At 41.3% G+C, this 14699-nt stretch overlaps 1 protein-coding gene across 8 annotated transcripts in view; it reads right to left on the reverse strand.

Moving 5' to 3' along the window:
- The window catches only part of PALM2AKAP2 (PALM2 and AKAP2 fusion), a 532659-nt gene that overhangs the window by 336723 nt on the left and 181237 nt on the right, over nucleotides 1-14699 (reverse strand). The window contains exon 1 of one of the 8 annotated variants that reach the window (XM_056803874.1): nucleotides 5343-6093. The gene's annotated coding sequence lies outside the window, so the exon portion shown is untranslated. 8 annotated transcript variants of the gene reach the window in all.

Consider the following 14699-nt stretch of genomic DNA (forward strand, 5'->3'; position numbering starts at 1 on the left):
GAGGGTGCCATATGGCTTATTACTGCGATTATTACCTCTTCTTCAATTAAAGTCACTCAGACCCAGCTGAAACAAACTCAAGCAGTGCTACCCCTTTTAGGCCTTCCTTATCTATCTATGCTTCGTATGTCACGGATCATCTCAACAACTCGTATCAATATTTTTATGGTTTACAAAGTCATCATCAAGGGAAGTGGGCGGTAAAACTTCCGATTTAACCGATGAGGACAGGCAGGCTTTGTCCATGATCGGATGACGGAATCCCAGCGACGTTCCATCTTATCCATCTTCTACCTGTTCAGTATTCTCTGCTTACACATTCTCAACAAGCCTCTGCTTGAAGATTTCTACTGGTGCTGTGGACCTCACTATACCCCCAAGGCCAGCTAATTTTCCTTTCAGCAACTCTAATTGTTAGGAAGTTTTTCCTTCAATATTACTGAGAAAGAAAAAAAAAATTCCCATTAGCTAATTCCTACCCATTTGGAGGACAAAGTGAAATAACTCAAGCCCAATTTCCAAAAACTAGCCCTTCACATGCTTCTAGACAGTGACAATATTTTCGAATGTAAAGGGTAGAGTTTTTAAAAAAAAATCTTGAAAAGACCTGGGTTCTAATTCTGCTTTTCAGACATTATGATTGGAATAACTTTGGGCAAGTCAGTCAGTCAATAAACATTTATTATTGGCTTACTATGTGCCAAAAACTGTATTAGTAGAGTGTAGTATAATATAGTATAGTATAATATAGTATAAGATGGCATAGTATAATGTGTCATAGAATAAAATATAGCATAATATAGCAGAGATTAGTATAGTAGTGTAATATAGCACAACATAGCATTGAATAAGGCAATATAATAAAATGTCTAATAGTATTATATAATATAGCATAGAATAATATAGCATAATATATCACAGAATAATATAGTGTAATATAGCATAGACTAGTAGAGTGTAATATAGCATAATATAACAGAATAGTATTGCATAATATAGCCTAGACTAGTAGAGTGTGATATAGCATTGAATAATTTAGTATAATATAGCATAGTATGGTATAGTATATACTATAATATACTATGTTATATTATGCTATATCATACTATACTAGAGTATACTAAACTATACTAGGCAAGACAATTTTTTTGAAAAAATAGGTATATAAATGTGAGGCACTAGAAGCATAAAACAGATGGTTTACTAAATGAATATTACTTCCATATTCATATTCTACAATAAATCTTTCAATGATTGTTCCATGACTATGAACTCTGAATTCCCTTATTAGATCATAATTTCCTATTATTATAACTTTTTCTATATTTTACTCCTCCTAAGCCTTACGTTTTTTCACCTAAAACCTAAAAATCAATTAGAAGACAGAAAAGTGGTAAGGGCTAGGAAATTGGGGTTAACTTAATTGTCCAGGGTTACCCAGTAAGGAAGTGTCTGAGGTCAAATTTGAACCCAAGACTTCCTGACTCCAGACCTGGTGCTCTATCCATTGTGCCACCTAGCTGCCCTCTTAACTCTTTATTCTTAATCTGACCACCAATCCCTCCACTCCTTAGTTCACCCTTGCTCTAGCTACTCTCCTCTCTGGAAGATTTCAACTTCTTAGTGAACTGGTTCAACTCTACAAACTTCTACTCTCAAATTTTTGCTCCTTTGTCCATTTGTCCTTAGACCATGCCAAACTCCAACCCTGGATTACTTCCCCAAACCCCTTCCTCTGCTCCTACTGAAACATGGAGCGAGAGGACATCATGATGGTGGAGTTCACTACAAATTTGTCGCCTAATCTCAAGTAGGTCTTCATTGGAGCAAGGCAATCCTTTTATTTCTGCTTAATTTGTTCTCTATCGTACTCACAACAACTATTACCATACTTGCTTCTATCTTCAAGATTCCCACAGAACCCCCCAAGCTAAGGATCTCAATTAGCTGCCAGATTCCTCTTTTCCTTTCTTCCTCCTCTTAAAAGTTCTTAACATTATTTCCTGCTATTTCCTCCTTAACTCAGTCTGTACAGAAGAGGGGCCCCTTATTCCTCATCTAGGCCAATCCCTCAACAAATAATCCTTCATTCCATCCCCCCATCTCTTCTCCAGCAGATCACTCCCACCATCATCATCACCATTTCTCTCAAAACTTTAGTCTCTCCCGTTGGAGAATGCAAATACAAATGTACAATTTTTCATTTGTTTATTTGGATTTCTTGTTTTGGGGTTTGGTTTTATATGATCATTCATTTACAAAAATGAACAATATGGAACTATGTTTTGCATGTATAATCCAGATCGAATTGTTGGCCAGCACTGGGAGGAGGGTGGAAGGGAGGAAGAGAGATAAATTGGATCATATAACTTCTGAAAATTCATGTGGAAATTTATTACAAGTAATTGGCAAAAAAATTAATAAATTACAAAAAAAAAAAAAGAAAAAATAAACTTTAATCTCTTCCTGTTCCAGGTCCCTTCTCTGCTGCGTACAAATACACTAAATCCCTATACCCTTAAAAAAATGTACCATCCTATCTACCTTCCTTCACAACCTCTTACTTTCTTCTAAACCCTTTGTAATCTTTTTTTCTGACCTCTTATCACTCAACCTAAAATGTCTTCCTTCAAAGTCACCATTGCACTCAATCGCCAAATCCAATGTCATTGAGTTTTCTCCCCTCCAAATCCTCATTCCTTACTTCTCTGAAGAATTTGACATTGTAGAATTCCTGATCTTTGAGTTTCTGCAATACTGCTCTAGGTTCCCATACCTGCTTGATCATTCCTTTTTATTCTCCTTTATTAGAGCATGCCCGTGGATATACCTCAATTTTTTATCCTAGACCCATTTTCATTTTTTCCCCAACATCTTCGCAGTGATCTTATCAGTTTTTATGGGTTCAATTATCTCTGTGCATTTGACTCTCACACTCTCTCTCTCTTTATTTAAATCTCCAGTCTTAGTCTCACTTCTAAATTTCAAATCTATATTACCAACCCCTACTGACTCTTGGATATCCCAAAGTCAGCCCAAACTCAACATATTCAACATTTTCCTTCCTTTCCCTTCCTTCCCTCTCTTCTCCTTCCCCACTCCTCCCTTTCCCCTCCTTTTCCTTTTATTTTCCTCTCCTCTCCCAGGTTACCTTTCCTCTTTCTTTCTTTCTTTCTTTCTTTCTTTCTTTCTTTCTTTCTTTCTTTCTTTCTTTCTTTCTTTCTTTCTTTCTTTCTTTCTTTCCTTCTTTCTTTCTTTCCTTCTTTCTTTCTTTCCTTCCTTCCTTTCTTTTCTTTCCTTCCTTCTTTTGTTTCTTTCTTTTCTTTCCTTCCTTCTTTTGTTTCTTCCCCTCCCTCTCTTTCTTCCTCTCCTTTGCTTTTTCCCTCCCTTGTCTTTCTTTCTCTCCCTCCCTCTCTCCCTCCCTCCCTCCCTCCCTCCCTTCCTTCCTTCCTTCCTTCCTTCCTTCCTTCCTTCCTTCCTTCCTTCCTTCCTTCCTTCCTTCCTTCCTTCCTTCCTTCCTCCCCCTCCCTTTATCATCCCTCTTAGAATCAATACTATGTATTGGTTCCAAGACAGAAGAGCAATTAGGGCTAGGCAATGGAGGCTAAGTAACTTGCCCAGAGTCACACCCCTAGGAAATGTCTGAGGCCACATTTGAACCCAGGACCTAGTGTCTCTGAGCCTAGCTCTCAATCCCACTGCCCCCTTTCCATTTAAGTAGCTTTTCCTATGCCACTTAGGCTAGAAGTACAAGGACTCATCATGTGCTTCATCCCTCTATGGATCAACAAAGAGACTTTGAACTTCTGCTTCTGACTTGGGCTCCCAGAGACTCATTCTATTAATGCCTAACTTTGTGTTGATGATAACTGATCTCATAATCCCTGGAGCTAAGAACCCTTGATCTCAAGAGCTCCCCCGGCCTCAGTTTCCTTAGTAGGTAGAATTACAGGCATGCACCCTCTAGGCCCTGTACAATTCCTTATCTCCGCTGTCCCCCTTGAGCCACCGAGTCTACTCCTCAGATAAACTTCTCCATTATGGTTGAGAGTACCACTATCCATCCAAGTCACTGAATTGTGCCATCTCCGTGACATCCTGGACTCCTCAAGCTTGGCCTACATATCCATTTTTAGGCAGAGTCTTTTCATTATGTAACCTTCTGTCTACAACCAGAGTCACCACCCTGGTCAAGCCCTTACCATAAATCTCATGTCTGGACTATCACAACAGCTTCCTGACTTGTCCCTTTGCCTCAACACATTGTCCACTCTAGTCCCACTTGCAGTCAAAGGCTAAAGTTGCCAGAAATGGCTCTAGCTGTCCTCTCCACCAAGGAGGAAAGACAGACATATGGATGAATGTCCTACTTTTGGCAACACTTCACATGGACAAAACGGCAAAGAATTTGTGACTTCATCTAGGAAAAAAATTAAGACTTCCTAATTAGACTTTGCTAATTAGACCTCACTAATTATGGAATCAGAAATTACTCAACTGGGGGGTTCTTGATGTTTATCTTCTCACTAAATTATTTCCTATGTAAAGGAACAGCACAAACATAGTATTCAACCTACTCAAGACCATCAAACATTGTTGCAGTTAAGCAGTCATTTACAGACAAAACAGTATTCATTTCAAAAGGACTTTGAGCTTGTTTAGGAGTGGCTCTGGCCGTTCATTAGTTTGCTTTCCTCTAAGGAGCTAAATGTATTAAGTATTTCTCTATCCAAATAAAAAATAAAGTAAGTCTCTAAAATATTCTGGAACTTCAGGCTGTCACTCATGGAGGCACACTCTTCTTTCCTCTCTCCACTCGGTGTGCCTGGCTAAATGGTCTTCAACTCTGTGAGAATTCTAAATACAAGCATCCAGTGATTGGGCAACCCCATCCTGCCAGCAAACACTGGCCCAGGATAAACAGGTTTCATAATGTCAGGCCTAATTGGAAGGCTGTCTACAGGCAGGGCTGCCCTCTCCTGGAAAAGCCTGGGCTTTGGAATGAGGAATCAGCCTTGGATTCGATCGCCCTCTAGAGGCTGCCTGGCCTACCTACTCAGCACAATTTCCCGGGGACGTTTGTGGATAAGCGTCGTTGGAGCCATTCAAAGATGAGAGCTACGGGGGCTTCGCCATGGGCTCTAGGCACAGATGCCCAAGTCTGGGCATTCTCTGGAGCCGAGCATCTGTATGCTGATGGCTCTGGGGGCATGTGAGGGTGGTTTGGAAGCTCGCGTCCTCTTCCCTCTCCCTCTGCATCCCATCAGAGGTCAAGTCCGCACAATACATCTGTCACCTCCATTCGACTCACAAGCCTTGACCAGAGATGGGGCTCTCCTCACCTCTTGCTGACCTACTGGAATAGCTCCCCTGCTCGTCTCTCTGCCTCCAGGCCCAAGTCCCCCCTTTCCGCAGCTGCCAACATCCTGCGCGGGTCTGGCGAGGCCCCTCTGCACAGTTCACCAATCCCGAATGCCTCTCGTGCAGGAGACAAAGTCCACGTCTGAGGCGAGCATGGAGAGCTCCCCACCATCTGGCCGCGATTTAGCCCGTCCTTACTTTACAATAATTGAGGGACTTTCAGGCCCAGGCAGACGGAGGAGCTTCTGCTGTTCCCGGGGCATTGGCACAGGCGTGCCAGAACAGAGGGCACACCGATCCGAGCTTCATGCGCGCCTCTCGCGGCCTCCTGCTTCTCTGGATTCTCGAAGACCCCTCATGGAATCCATGCCGGAAGCCATCGCTCCCTTTTTAGAGAATGTGCTCAAGTGCTCCCTAGAAGAAAGGGGTGGCCGCCACCCCTTGGCATTTGGAAGGAGCCTTCTTATGGCTCTCTCCTTTGGCCCATCATGCGTCTGCCTGAATTACAGCCCACGTCCCTAACAGAAGGCAAGCTCCTGAAAGGAGGACTGGGCCTTCATCTTGCTGTCACTAGAACACAGCACAGTGTGCTGCACGCAGAGAATGCTTGACAAATGTTAGTTAAATTTAGTTCAATGGGATTGCTTGAATTCTTAAGAGGGCAAGAGAGGACTGTTCCAACTCTCTCTCTCTCTGTGTGAGAGTGAGACAGACAGACAGACAGACAGAGACAGAGAGGGAGGGAGAGAAAGAGAGACACACAGAGAGAGAGGGACAGAGTGACAGAGAGAGAGGGAGGGAGAGAAAGACAGAGAGAGAGAGAGGGACAGAATGACAGAGACAGAGAGGGAGGGAGAGAAAGAGAGACACAGAGAGAGGGGGGGACAGAGTGACAGGGAGGGAGAGAAAGACACAGAGAGAGAGGGACAGAGTGACAGAGACAGAGAGGGAGGGAGAGAAGGAGAGACACAGAGAGAGAGAGGGACAGAATGACAGAGAGAGAGGGAGGGAGAGAAAGAGAGACACACACACACACAGAGGGACAGAGTGACAGAGAGAGAGGGAGGGAGAGAAGGAGAGACACAGAGAGAGGGACAGAGTGACAGAGAGAGAGGGAGGGAGAGAAAGACACAGAGAGGGACAGAGTGACAGAGAGAGAGGGAGGGAGAGAAAGACACAGAGAGGGACAGAGTGACAGAGACAGAGAGGGAGGGAGAGAAAGACACAGAGAGGGACAGAGTGACAGAGACAGAGAGGGAGGGAGAGAAAGACACAGAGAGGGACAGAGTGACAGAGACAGAGAGGGAGGGAGAGAAGGAGAGACACAGAGAGAGGGACAGAGTGACAGAGAGAGAGGGAGGGAGAGAAAGACACAGAGAGGGACAGAGTGACAGAGACAGAGAGGGAGGGAGAGAAAGACACAGAGAGGGACAGAGTGACAGAGACAGAGAGGGAGGGAGAGAAAGACACAGAGAGAGAGGGACAGAGTGACAGTTAGAGAGAGGGTGGGAGAGAAAGACACAGAGAGAGAGGGACAGAGTGACAGATAGAGAGAGGGTGGGAGAGAAAGAGAGACACAGAGAGAGGGACAGAGTGACAGAGAGAGAGGGAGGGAGAGAAAGACACAAAGAGGGACAGAGTGACAGAGACAGAGAGGGAAGGAGAGAAAGACACAGAGAGGGACAGAGTGACAGAGACAGAGAGGGAGGGAGAGAAAGACACAGAGAGAGAGGGAGAGTGACAGAGACAGAGAGGGAGGGAGAGAAAGACACAGAGAGAGAGGGACAGAGTGACAGATAGAGAGAGGGTGGGAGAGAAAGAGAGACACAGAGAGAGAGGGACAGAGAGATAGACAGAGGAGGGAGGGAAGGAGGGAGGGAAAAAGAAAGAGAGAGAGGGGGAGAAGTAGAGGGAAAGGGAGAGGAAGGGGAGGGAGAGGGAGAGGGAGAGAGAGATAGAGAGAGAGATAGGAGAGAGGGAGAGAGGGAGACAGAGGCAGTGACAGAAACAGGAGGGAAAGGGGAAAGAAGAAAAGGGGGCATAGAGGGGAAAGCAAACAGACAACTTCCCTACTTGGCAAGAAACTATCTATTTTATAAAGCTAATGTATTGTGAGTAATTAAAAAATAAATCAAACACAAGCTTTCTAAATGAACAAAGGGGAGCCATTTCAAACTATATCCCTGTTTAACCCCAGAACCACCCTGCTCAGAGGTGGGCTATACTGTAATAACAGCATGTGACAAGCCAGACTAAACACTTTGTAGGCACCAGCTACACTCTCCCAGAGGAGGCGCGACAGGCTGGCACTGGGGGACACCCTTGGGGGAAAGGGGGGTTCAGAGGGAGAAGTGTGCACAGATAGCAGGCAGGTCTTTTATGAGGGCTCCAAGGAAAGGGTTTGAAATCTGACCCACTTGTGGTTGGGAGCTTCTGGCCTCCCTGACAGTTCCCTGACGCCACTGACCGCATGGGCTGGCTTTGATAATGCTACAAGCAGACTGCACACATGTTCTATTAATTTGGACACCCCGTGTATTCTTAATGCATTTTGCAGTCACCCGTTGCCATAAAACCTAACTGGCCAGGAGCCCCACAGACCTCTGTGACTTTGCTTCCTTTGTGGTACAGGTATGGTGAACGTTATAAAAAAATTAAGGCACTTCCCAGCCCAATTTTTTTCCTCAGTTCACAGGTGTCTGAACCCTAGCTCCCTCCTTATTTCATTAGAAAATAACTTTAAGGATAATCTAGCAGAACCGAGTTTTTGTTCAATCGTTTCAGTCGTGTCTGACTCTGTGTGACCCTATTTGGGGTTTTCTTGGAAAGATACTGGAAGCGCTTGCTGTTTTCTTCACCAGATCATTTTACATATGAGGAAACTGAGGCAAACTAGGTTAAGAGACTTGCCCAGAGTCACACAGTCTGGGGTCAGGTTTGAACTCAGATGAGTCTTCCTGATTTCAGGCCAGATGTGCCATTTAGCTGAGCTTAATTTTCTTTAGCCATCTTACAACAAAACTATTTGGATTATTAATGATAAAGAATGGAGATTGGATTTAAGGGGGAAGCCTGCCCATCTTCTCCACCATTGCAGTCCTTCAAATTACTTGAATTCATCCCCTGAGTTTTCTTTTTACTCCAAGCTAAAAATGCCTGATTCGTTGAGTCTGGCCACCCAACCTCTTCTGTATCTATTTGATGACACTATCTGTACCAACTCTATCTTGGCCATAATAATGCAATTTAAGAAAAGCCTTGCTAAAATCTAGGCAAGTCTGCAGCATGCCCCATCTAATAATTTAATACTTATAAAATATTCTTATTTTAAATAATAATAATTAAAGAAAAAGAAACATAGTTGGTTATGACATGATGAAAACTGGCTGGCTCTTTCCAAACACCGCTTGGGCCTTTCTAAGATATTCAATAACTTTCTTTTTAATAGTCCCTTACTAGGAGCAACTCAGATTAGAAACCTGGGAGCTAGGTGTCTCAGTGGATAGAGAGCTGGGTCTCCAGAGGGGCAGTCCTGAGTTCAACTCTGGCCTCACATACTTCCTATCTCTGTGATCCTGGGCAAGTCATGTAACCCCAAATTGCCTAGCCCTTGTCACTCTTCTGTCTTAGAATCAATAGAGAGACAGTGAGACAGACAGGGAGAGTGGAGAGAGAGAGAGGAGGAGGGAGAGAGGAAGGGGGGGGAGAGAGACAGAGAGACAGAGACAGAGAGACAGCTACAGAGACAGAGACACACACACACACAGACTGAGAAGAAAGGAGGGAAGGAGGAATCCCAGTAAGATTAGGGAAAGTCAAGTTTGCTTTTGGGGGTAAAGTTCAAAACCAAATATAGGCAATCCTTGAATGGCTGGTGGGAGTTATATTTCCAGAAAATCACCACAAATCAAAACAATGTAAACAGAATCTGATTTCCCCACAGAGAAAAAAAAATGTTACAATAGAGAATTTGCATTCCAGAACTGTTACCCAGCATTTAAAGAGATAACTACAATTATATTTGATCACTTATTTAGCCAATTATAAAACATATGAAGTGAAGCTTCATAAAGTGTGTATGTAAACTAATTACGCAGGACAAATTGCACAAAATTCATACAAATTTAATTTAATTGTATTTATTTAAGGAACTTTGGCAGGGCACAATTGCCTTTGCAGGGTAGGAGGTGGTTGTGTCAGTGAAATGGTAAAAAGATTCCCTTACAAGATGGCTTGTTTCTGAGATCTGGCCAACTCTGAGGAGCTGGAAAGCCATTACTATTCTTATTTTGACCTTTATTCCCAGGAGCAATAAAAAGCCTGGGGAAGGGATGGGGAGGGAAGAGATATATATTGGTTTTACTAATAAAAAAAGATGGCAGTGGTAAAAAAGTTGGGAAATTTGTTTTGTTTTTGTTTTTGTTTTGTTTTTAGTGTATATAAACTTTTAAAGAATTTTGGTATAAGGAGAGCATTTTAGTCTGTGTGTGTATGAGGCCATCTGGTGGCCATTAAAATTATATTCTCTTCAGTGAGGATGCTTGAAAACTTATTAAAAGCCTTTGGGAAGAAATGAACTTTTGATCATATGGATATGGGGGATATCGAGGGCTTTTTATGTGTGTGCACACTGCTGTTGTTGCTGTTGTTACTGTTTGTTGCAGGTAGGGAAAGGTAGACAGTGGAAGTTAATGGTAAGCAAAGTTTGTGCATTTATGCCCTTTCTTCTTTGCTGCCCCCAGTACTAGTTTTACATTCTAAATGAAAGTCTATATATATTCTGAATCAAAATGACAATTATCCTTTGCTCTCTGAAACACAGTTTGTACATTTTCATATTTTGCCTTTAGCAAAATTCTCCTAACTTTTAAAAGTCTTGTTTCTACAAAATATGAGAAAGAGAAACATGACTTTGTCATAATTCAAATGAATGAAATGCATCATTGTAACTGAAAAAATGCTTAGATATTCAATAAATGCTGATTTGTTCTGATTTGATTTCTATTCCCTAAAGCCACTATTCTTTAGGGGAAATTTTAGGTTTTAAGGCATTCATTTATTTTTCTTTTAAACCCTTAAATTCTGTCTTGGGGGGGCAGCTGGGTGGCTCAGTGGATTGAGAGTCAGGCCTAGAGATGGGAGGTCCTAGGTTCAAATTTGACATCAGACACTTTCCAGTTGTGTGACCCTGGGCAAGTCACTTAACCCCCACTGCCTAGCCCTTACCACTCTTCCTCCTTAGAGCCAATACACAGTATTGACTCCAAGACGGAAGGTGAGGGTTTTAATAAAAAAAAAAATTCTGTCTTAGGATCAATACAGTGTGTTCATTCCAAGACAGAACAACAAAAAAAGGCAAGGCAATGGGATTTAATTGACTTGCCCAACATCACACAGCTAGGAAGTGTCTGAGACCAGATGTGAACCCAAGACTACTCATCTCAAGGCCTGACTCTCAGGATCTACCTAGCTGTCTCTGTATTCATTAAAATTTTAAAACAAATTGAAAGAACTGGGGGGAAAAGGCATTTTTACTTTATTTAACTGTAGCCCATTCATATCTACCATATTTTTATATAATGTCAATTAGTATGTGTACACCTACTGGATATCCTGCTTCTTTTCACTTCCTATTATTTCACAGAACTATTTCCATGTATTGTTGTAATCCAAATATTTACCATTTTGATAACTATATAGAATTTCATTAAAATTAATGAATAATTGGTGGTGTATTGTTGTTGTTTTTTTAGCAATTCCCCTATTGTTGGGTACTTAGGTTGTATTCAGTTTTTTCCAGCCAATGCAACTCTTTTAAAGTATGCTAGTTTCTAAATTAAACTGAATGGTAGTTTAATCCCAAACCTTATGATCTTAAACCATATCTCCTTGCTATAGAGTCTTCCAAATTTACTGTGACTGATTGAAATTCTCACAGGGCACAGAGAGAGATATGAGCCCTGAAGGCTGTGATTATTTCCAATTAGAAGAGGATAAGGCTGATGGTGGATGGTACCTCACTGTCTCTCCTAGTTCTCCTTTTTGGGCTGTTCCTGTTTGGTCTCCTTAGCACCAGCAGCAGCAGCAGCAGCACCGCATCCCATTAGCTGTGCATAGATAGATGCACCCCAGGGCTCTGTCTTCAATGATCATCTCTAAACAGATGACATCCAAGTCTATAGAGAGAATCCACGTCTCTCACTTACCCTTGAGTCTCATGTCTCTAACTGCCCACCGCACAACTCTATCTGAAAGTACCAGAGGTATATCAAACTCAACAAATGTGAGTTCTTTTGAGTTTGAACTCATGTTCTTACCCACTAAACTCACCCCCCCCAACTTCCCTCCATCAGTTAAGATCACCACCACTCTTCCAGCCACTCAGATTCTTAACCTTGTCATTATTCTTGACCCTCCATTCTCATTCGCTTCCCATAGTCAATCAATTGTTGTCTTGGACTTATCAGATCTACTTCCAAAATATCCCTCATGAGTCTGTCTATTTCTAATTCAGACCCTCATCTTCTTATCTGAACTATATACTATAAAGGTTACTATATATACTATGTAGTCTGCTTCCGTAGCCTCCCAAATAACTTTCCTACATCTAGTTCCTCTTCTTTAAAACCTCTTCTACACAAAGCTTCTATATTTATACTTCTAAAGGGTAGGCTTTGCTTAAGAATTTGTTTCCAACCTCCAGGATTAAGCACAAATTTCTTTGTAATTTAGAGATTTGATAATCTAATTCCAATTTATTTTTCCAAGCTGATTCCCTATTAATCCTCCCCAGGCACTTGGCCAATTTGCTGTTCCCTATATAATTCCTGCCTGTCTGCCTTTGAATAGGCAGTCTCTCATGCCTAGAATGCTCTCTATGCGCACTTCAGCTCCATAAAACTCCTCCCTGATCTCACCAGTAGTTAGCCATCCTCCCAAAGGGTTTTGGATTAATTTTGTCTATACTTGTTTCCTTCTAGTCGATTTATTTCCCTCTAGTTCATTTAAAGCTTGAGTGCAGGAACTGATTTATTTAGGTCTTTGTATCCCCAGACTTAACCAGGTTTTTGGCTAACAGTATACATTTCGTAAAGCTCATTGATAGATTCTTGAATATTTCTTGAATGAAATTTAGTCTTGCTGGATCTCTGTTTTGTCATTTCTGCCCAAAATTGGACAAGATTATAGATACACTATATCTTGCTAAAAATTTGGTTTTAAAAATTGTTTTGTTTAGTTATTTCAGTTGTATCCAACTCTTTGTGATGCCTTTTTTGCTTGGCAAAGATACTGGAGTGACTTGTCTTTGCCTTTTCTAGCTCACCTGACAGATGAGGAAAGTAAGGCAAAACAGGTTAGATGATTTGTCCAGGTCATCCAGCTAGGAAGTATCTGAGGCCAGATTTGAACTCAGGAAGATTAATCTTCCTAACTCCAGAACAGGTATCCACTGAACCACGTACCTGCCCCAAATATTTAAAAAATATGAATTCTATGAAGAGATAACTTTAGTGAGTCAAAGGCTTAGAGAATAAAATCTTTCAGATTGATTTCAGCTTCTTTTGGATAAATCTCTTTCCCAAAGAACAATCTATTAGGCTTAAAAGGTTTACTCAAAGCAAAAAAAAAAAGTTTAATGGGGAGAGGGGAAAGGAAGTCATTGCCTAAAAGGAAGGATCCACACAGAATAAAATATTTATAGTAGCACTTGTGGGATATCAAAGAACTTGAGAGATATCAAAGAAAAAGTAGATTGTATTGACTGAGGAATGGTATGACCCATTATGGTAAATATGAATGTCATGCTATGAGAAACAAAACATGATAAATGCTAGGAAGTACAGGAAGACTTAGGTGAACGGAAGCAAAATGGAATAAGTAGTACCAAGAAAACAACATATACAATGATTTCAACAATGTAAATGGAAAGGACAGCAATCATAAACATTAGAAAATAAATGTAGCAAAATTAAAAAGAATGATCATGGCTAACAAAATGAAATAGGAGAAAACACATCCCCTCACGCCTTTCCAGAAACAAGAGAGTCCATCAGAGGGAAGGAATCCTGAGGATTTTTTTGAAGCATTGATTAGTTTTACTGAATTTTTCTCTATTCTTTCTTTTTTCTCCCTCTAAATCTTTGTTAAAAAAAGGATGGCTATATGGGAAAAGTAGAGAAAGGATCCAGTAGGAAATCTAGGTGTTATAAACATTAAGGGTATCACGAAAATCTATTAAAGAAAGGAAGGAAACAAGAATCAATTAAGTGCCTACCACGGGCAGGGACTGTGCTAAAAAAGCTTTACAAATATAATCGTATATGGATCTTACAACAACCATAGGTAGGTACTATTATTACCCTATTTTGTAGTTGAAGAAACAGGTAGACAAAGATTAAGTGACTTACCCAGGGTCACACATTGACTAAATATAGAAGGGATGATTTTTATTCAGGTCTATCAGGTTCAATGATTTATCCTTGAGTGAACTAGCTGCTGCCAAAAGTTGATAAGGGTAAAGGTGTGGAGTGAGTAAAGGGAACTGCATTATGGGTCAAAGTAATACCTACAGTGAAAGAATTCCTACGCTGGTGGAATGCATTGCACTGCTCCATTTGGGAGGCCTGGAGAGCTTTAAGCACAGAATAATCACAGAGCTTGGGGGTTCTAAGAGTCTCCAAATGTCATCCTGAAGTCATTTGATGTTTAGGTTTGCTTTGGCTCTCTTCCAGTCAATTTGCTCCTGAATAAATTATGGAATGGTTTTCAGGCACAGAAAAAGAGATAAATTCTTAAAAACTGTTATTGTGGAAGAATAATAGTAAATAAGCAAAAGAATGGTAAAGAAAAGGAGAGTCTGGGAATACTATATCACAATGAGAGGGGTGGTGAGGCCATTAAAAACGACATGCCAAATTTCTGGGAAAGGAATTAGATTGCAATTTCCTCCTCCTCCTCTCCTAACAATCCCATAGGTGTAGCTAATACAAATAGTTATTAATATAAATATTGTTATTCACATTTTATAGAAGAGGAAACTGAGAATCTGAGAAATCAGGTGATATGCCCATGATTTCATAATTTTAAGTAACAGAGCTGGGATTGAAGTTTGAGATTTCTAATTCCAAATCCTGTCCATAACATTCACAGCATATGGGGACCTGACTTCCACGCCTTGACCTCACTGGACAGGAGCAAGATAAACAACTAAAGTCTAGGCCTCTGTTAGCCTGTGACCCTGGAACCCTAAACCCAATAGGAAGGAGGTCACAACTAAAAAACAGACTCCTTTGCTATTCATTTCTAGAGCACAGATAAGAATCTGGGTAGCTCAGTGG

Source organism: Monodelphis domestica, chromosome 7, assembly GCF_027887165.1.
Source record: "Monodelphis domestica isolate mMonDom1 chromosome 7, mMonDom1.pri, whole genome shotgun sequence".
Taxonomy (NCBI): domain Eukaryota; kingdom Metazoa; phylum Chordata; class Mammalia; order Didelphimorphia; family Didelphidae; genus Monodelphis; species Monodelphis domestica.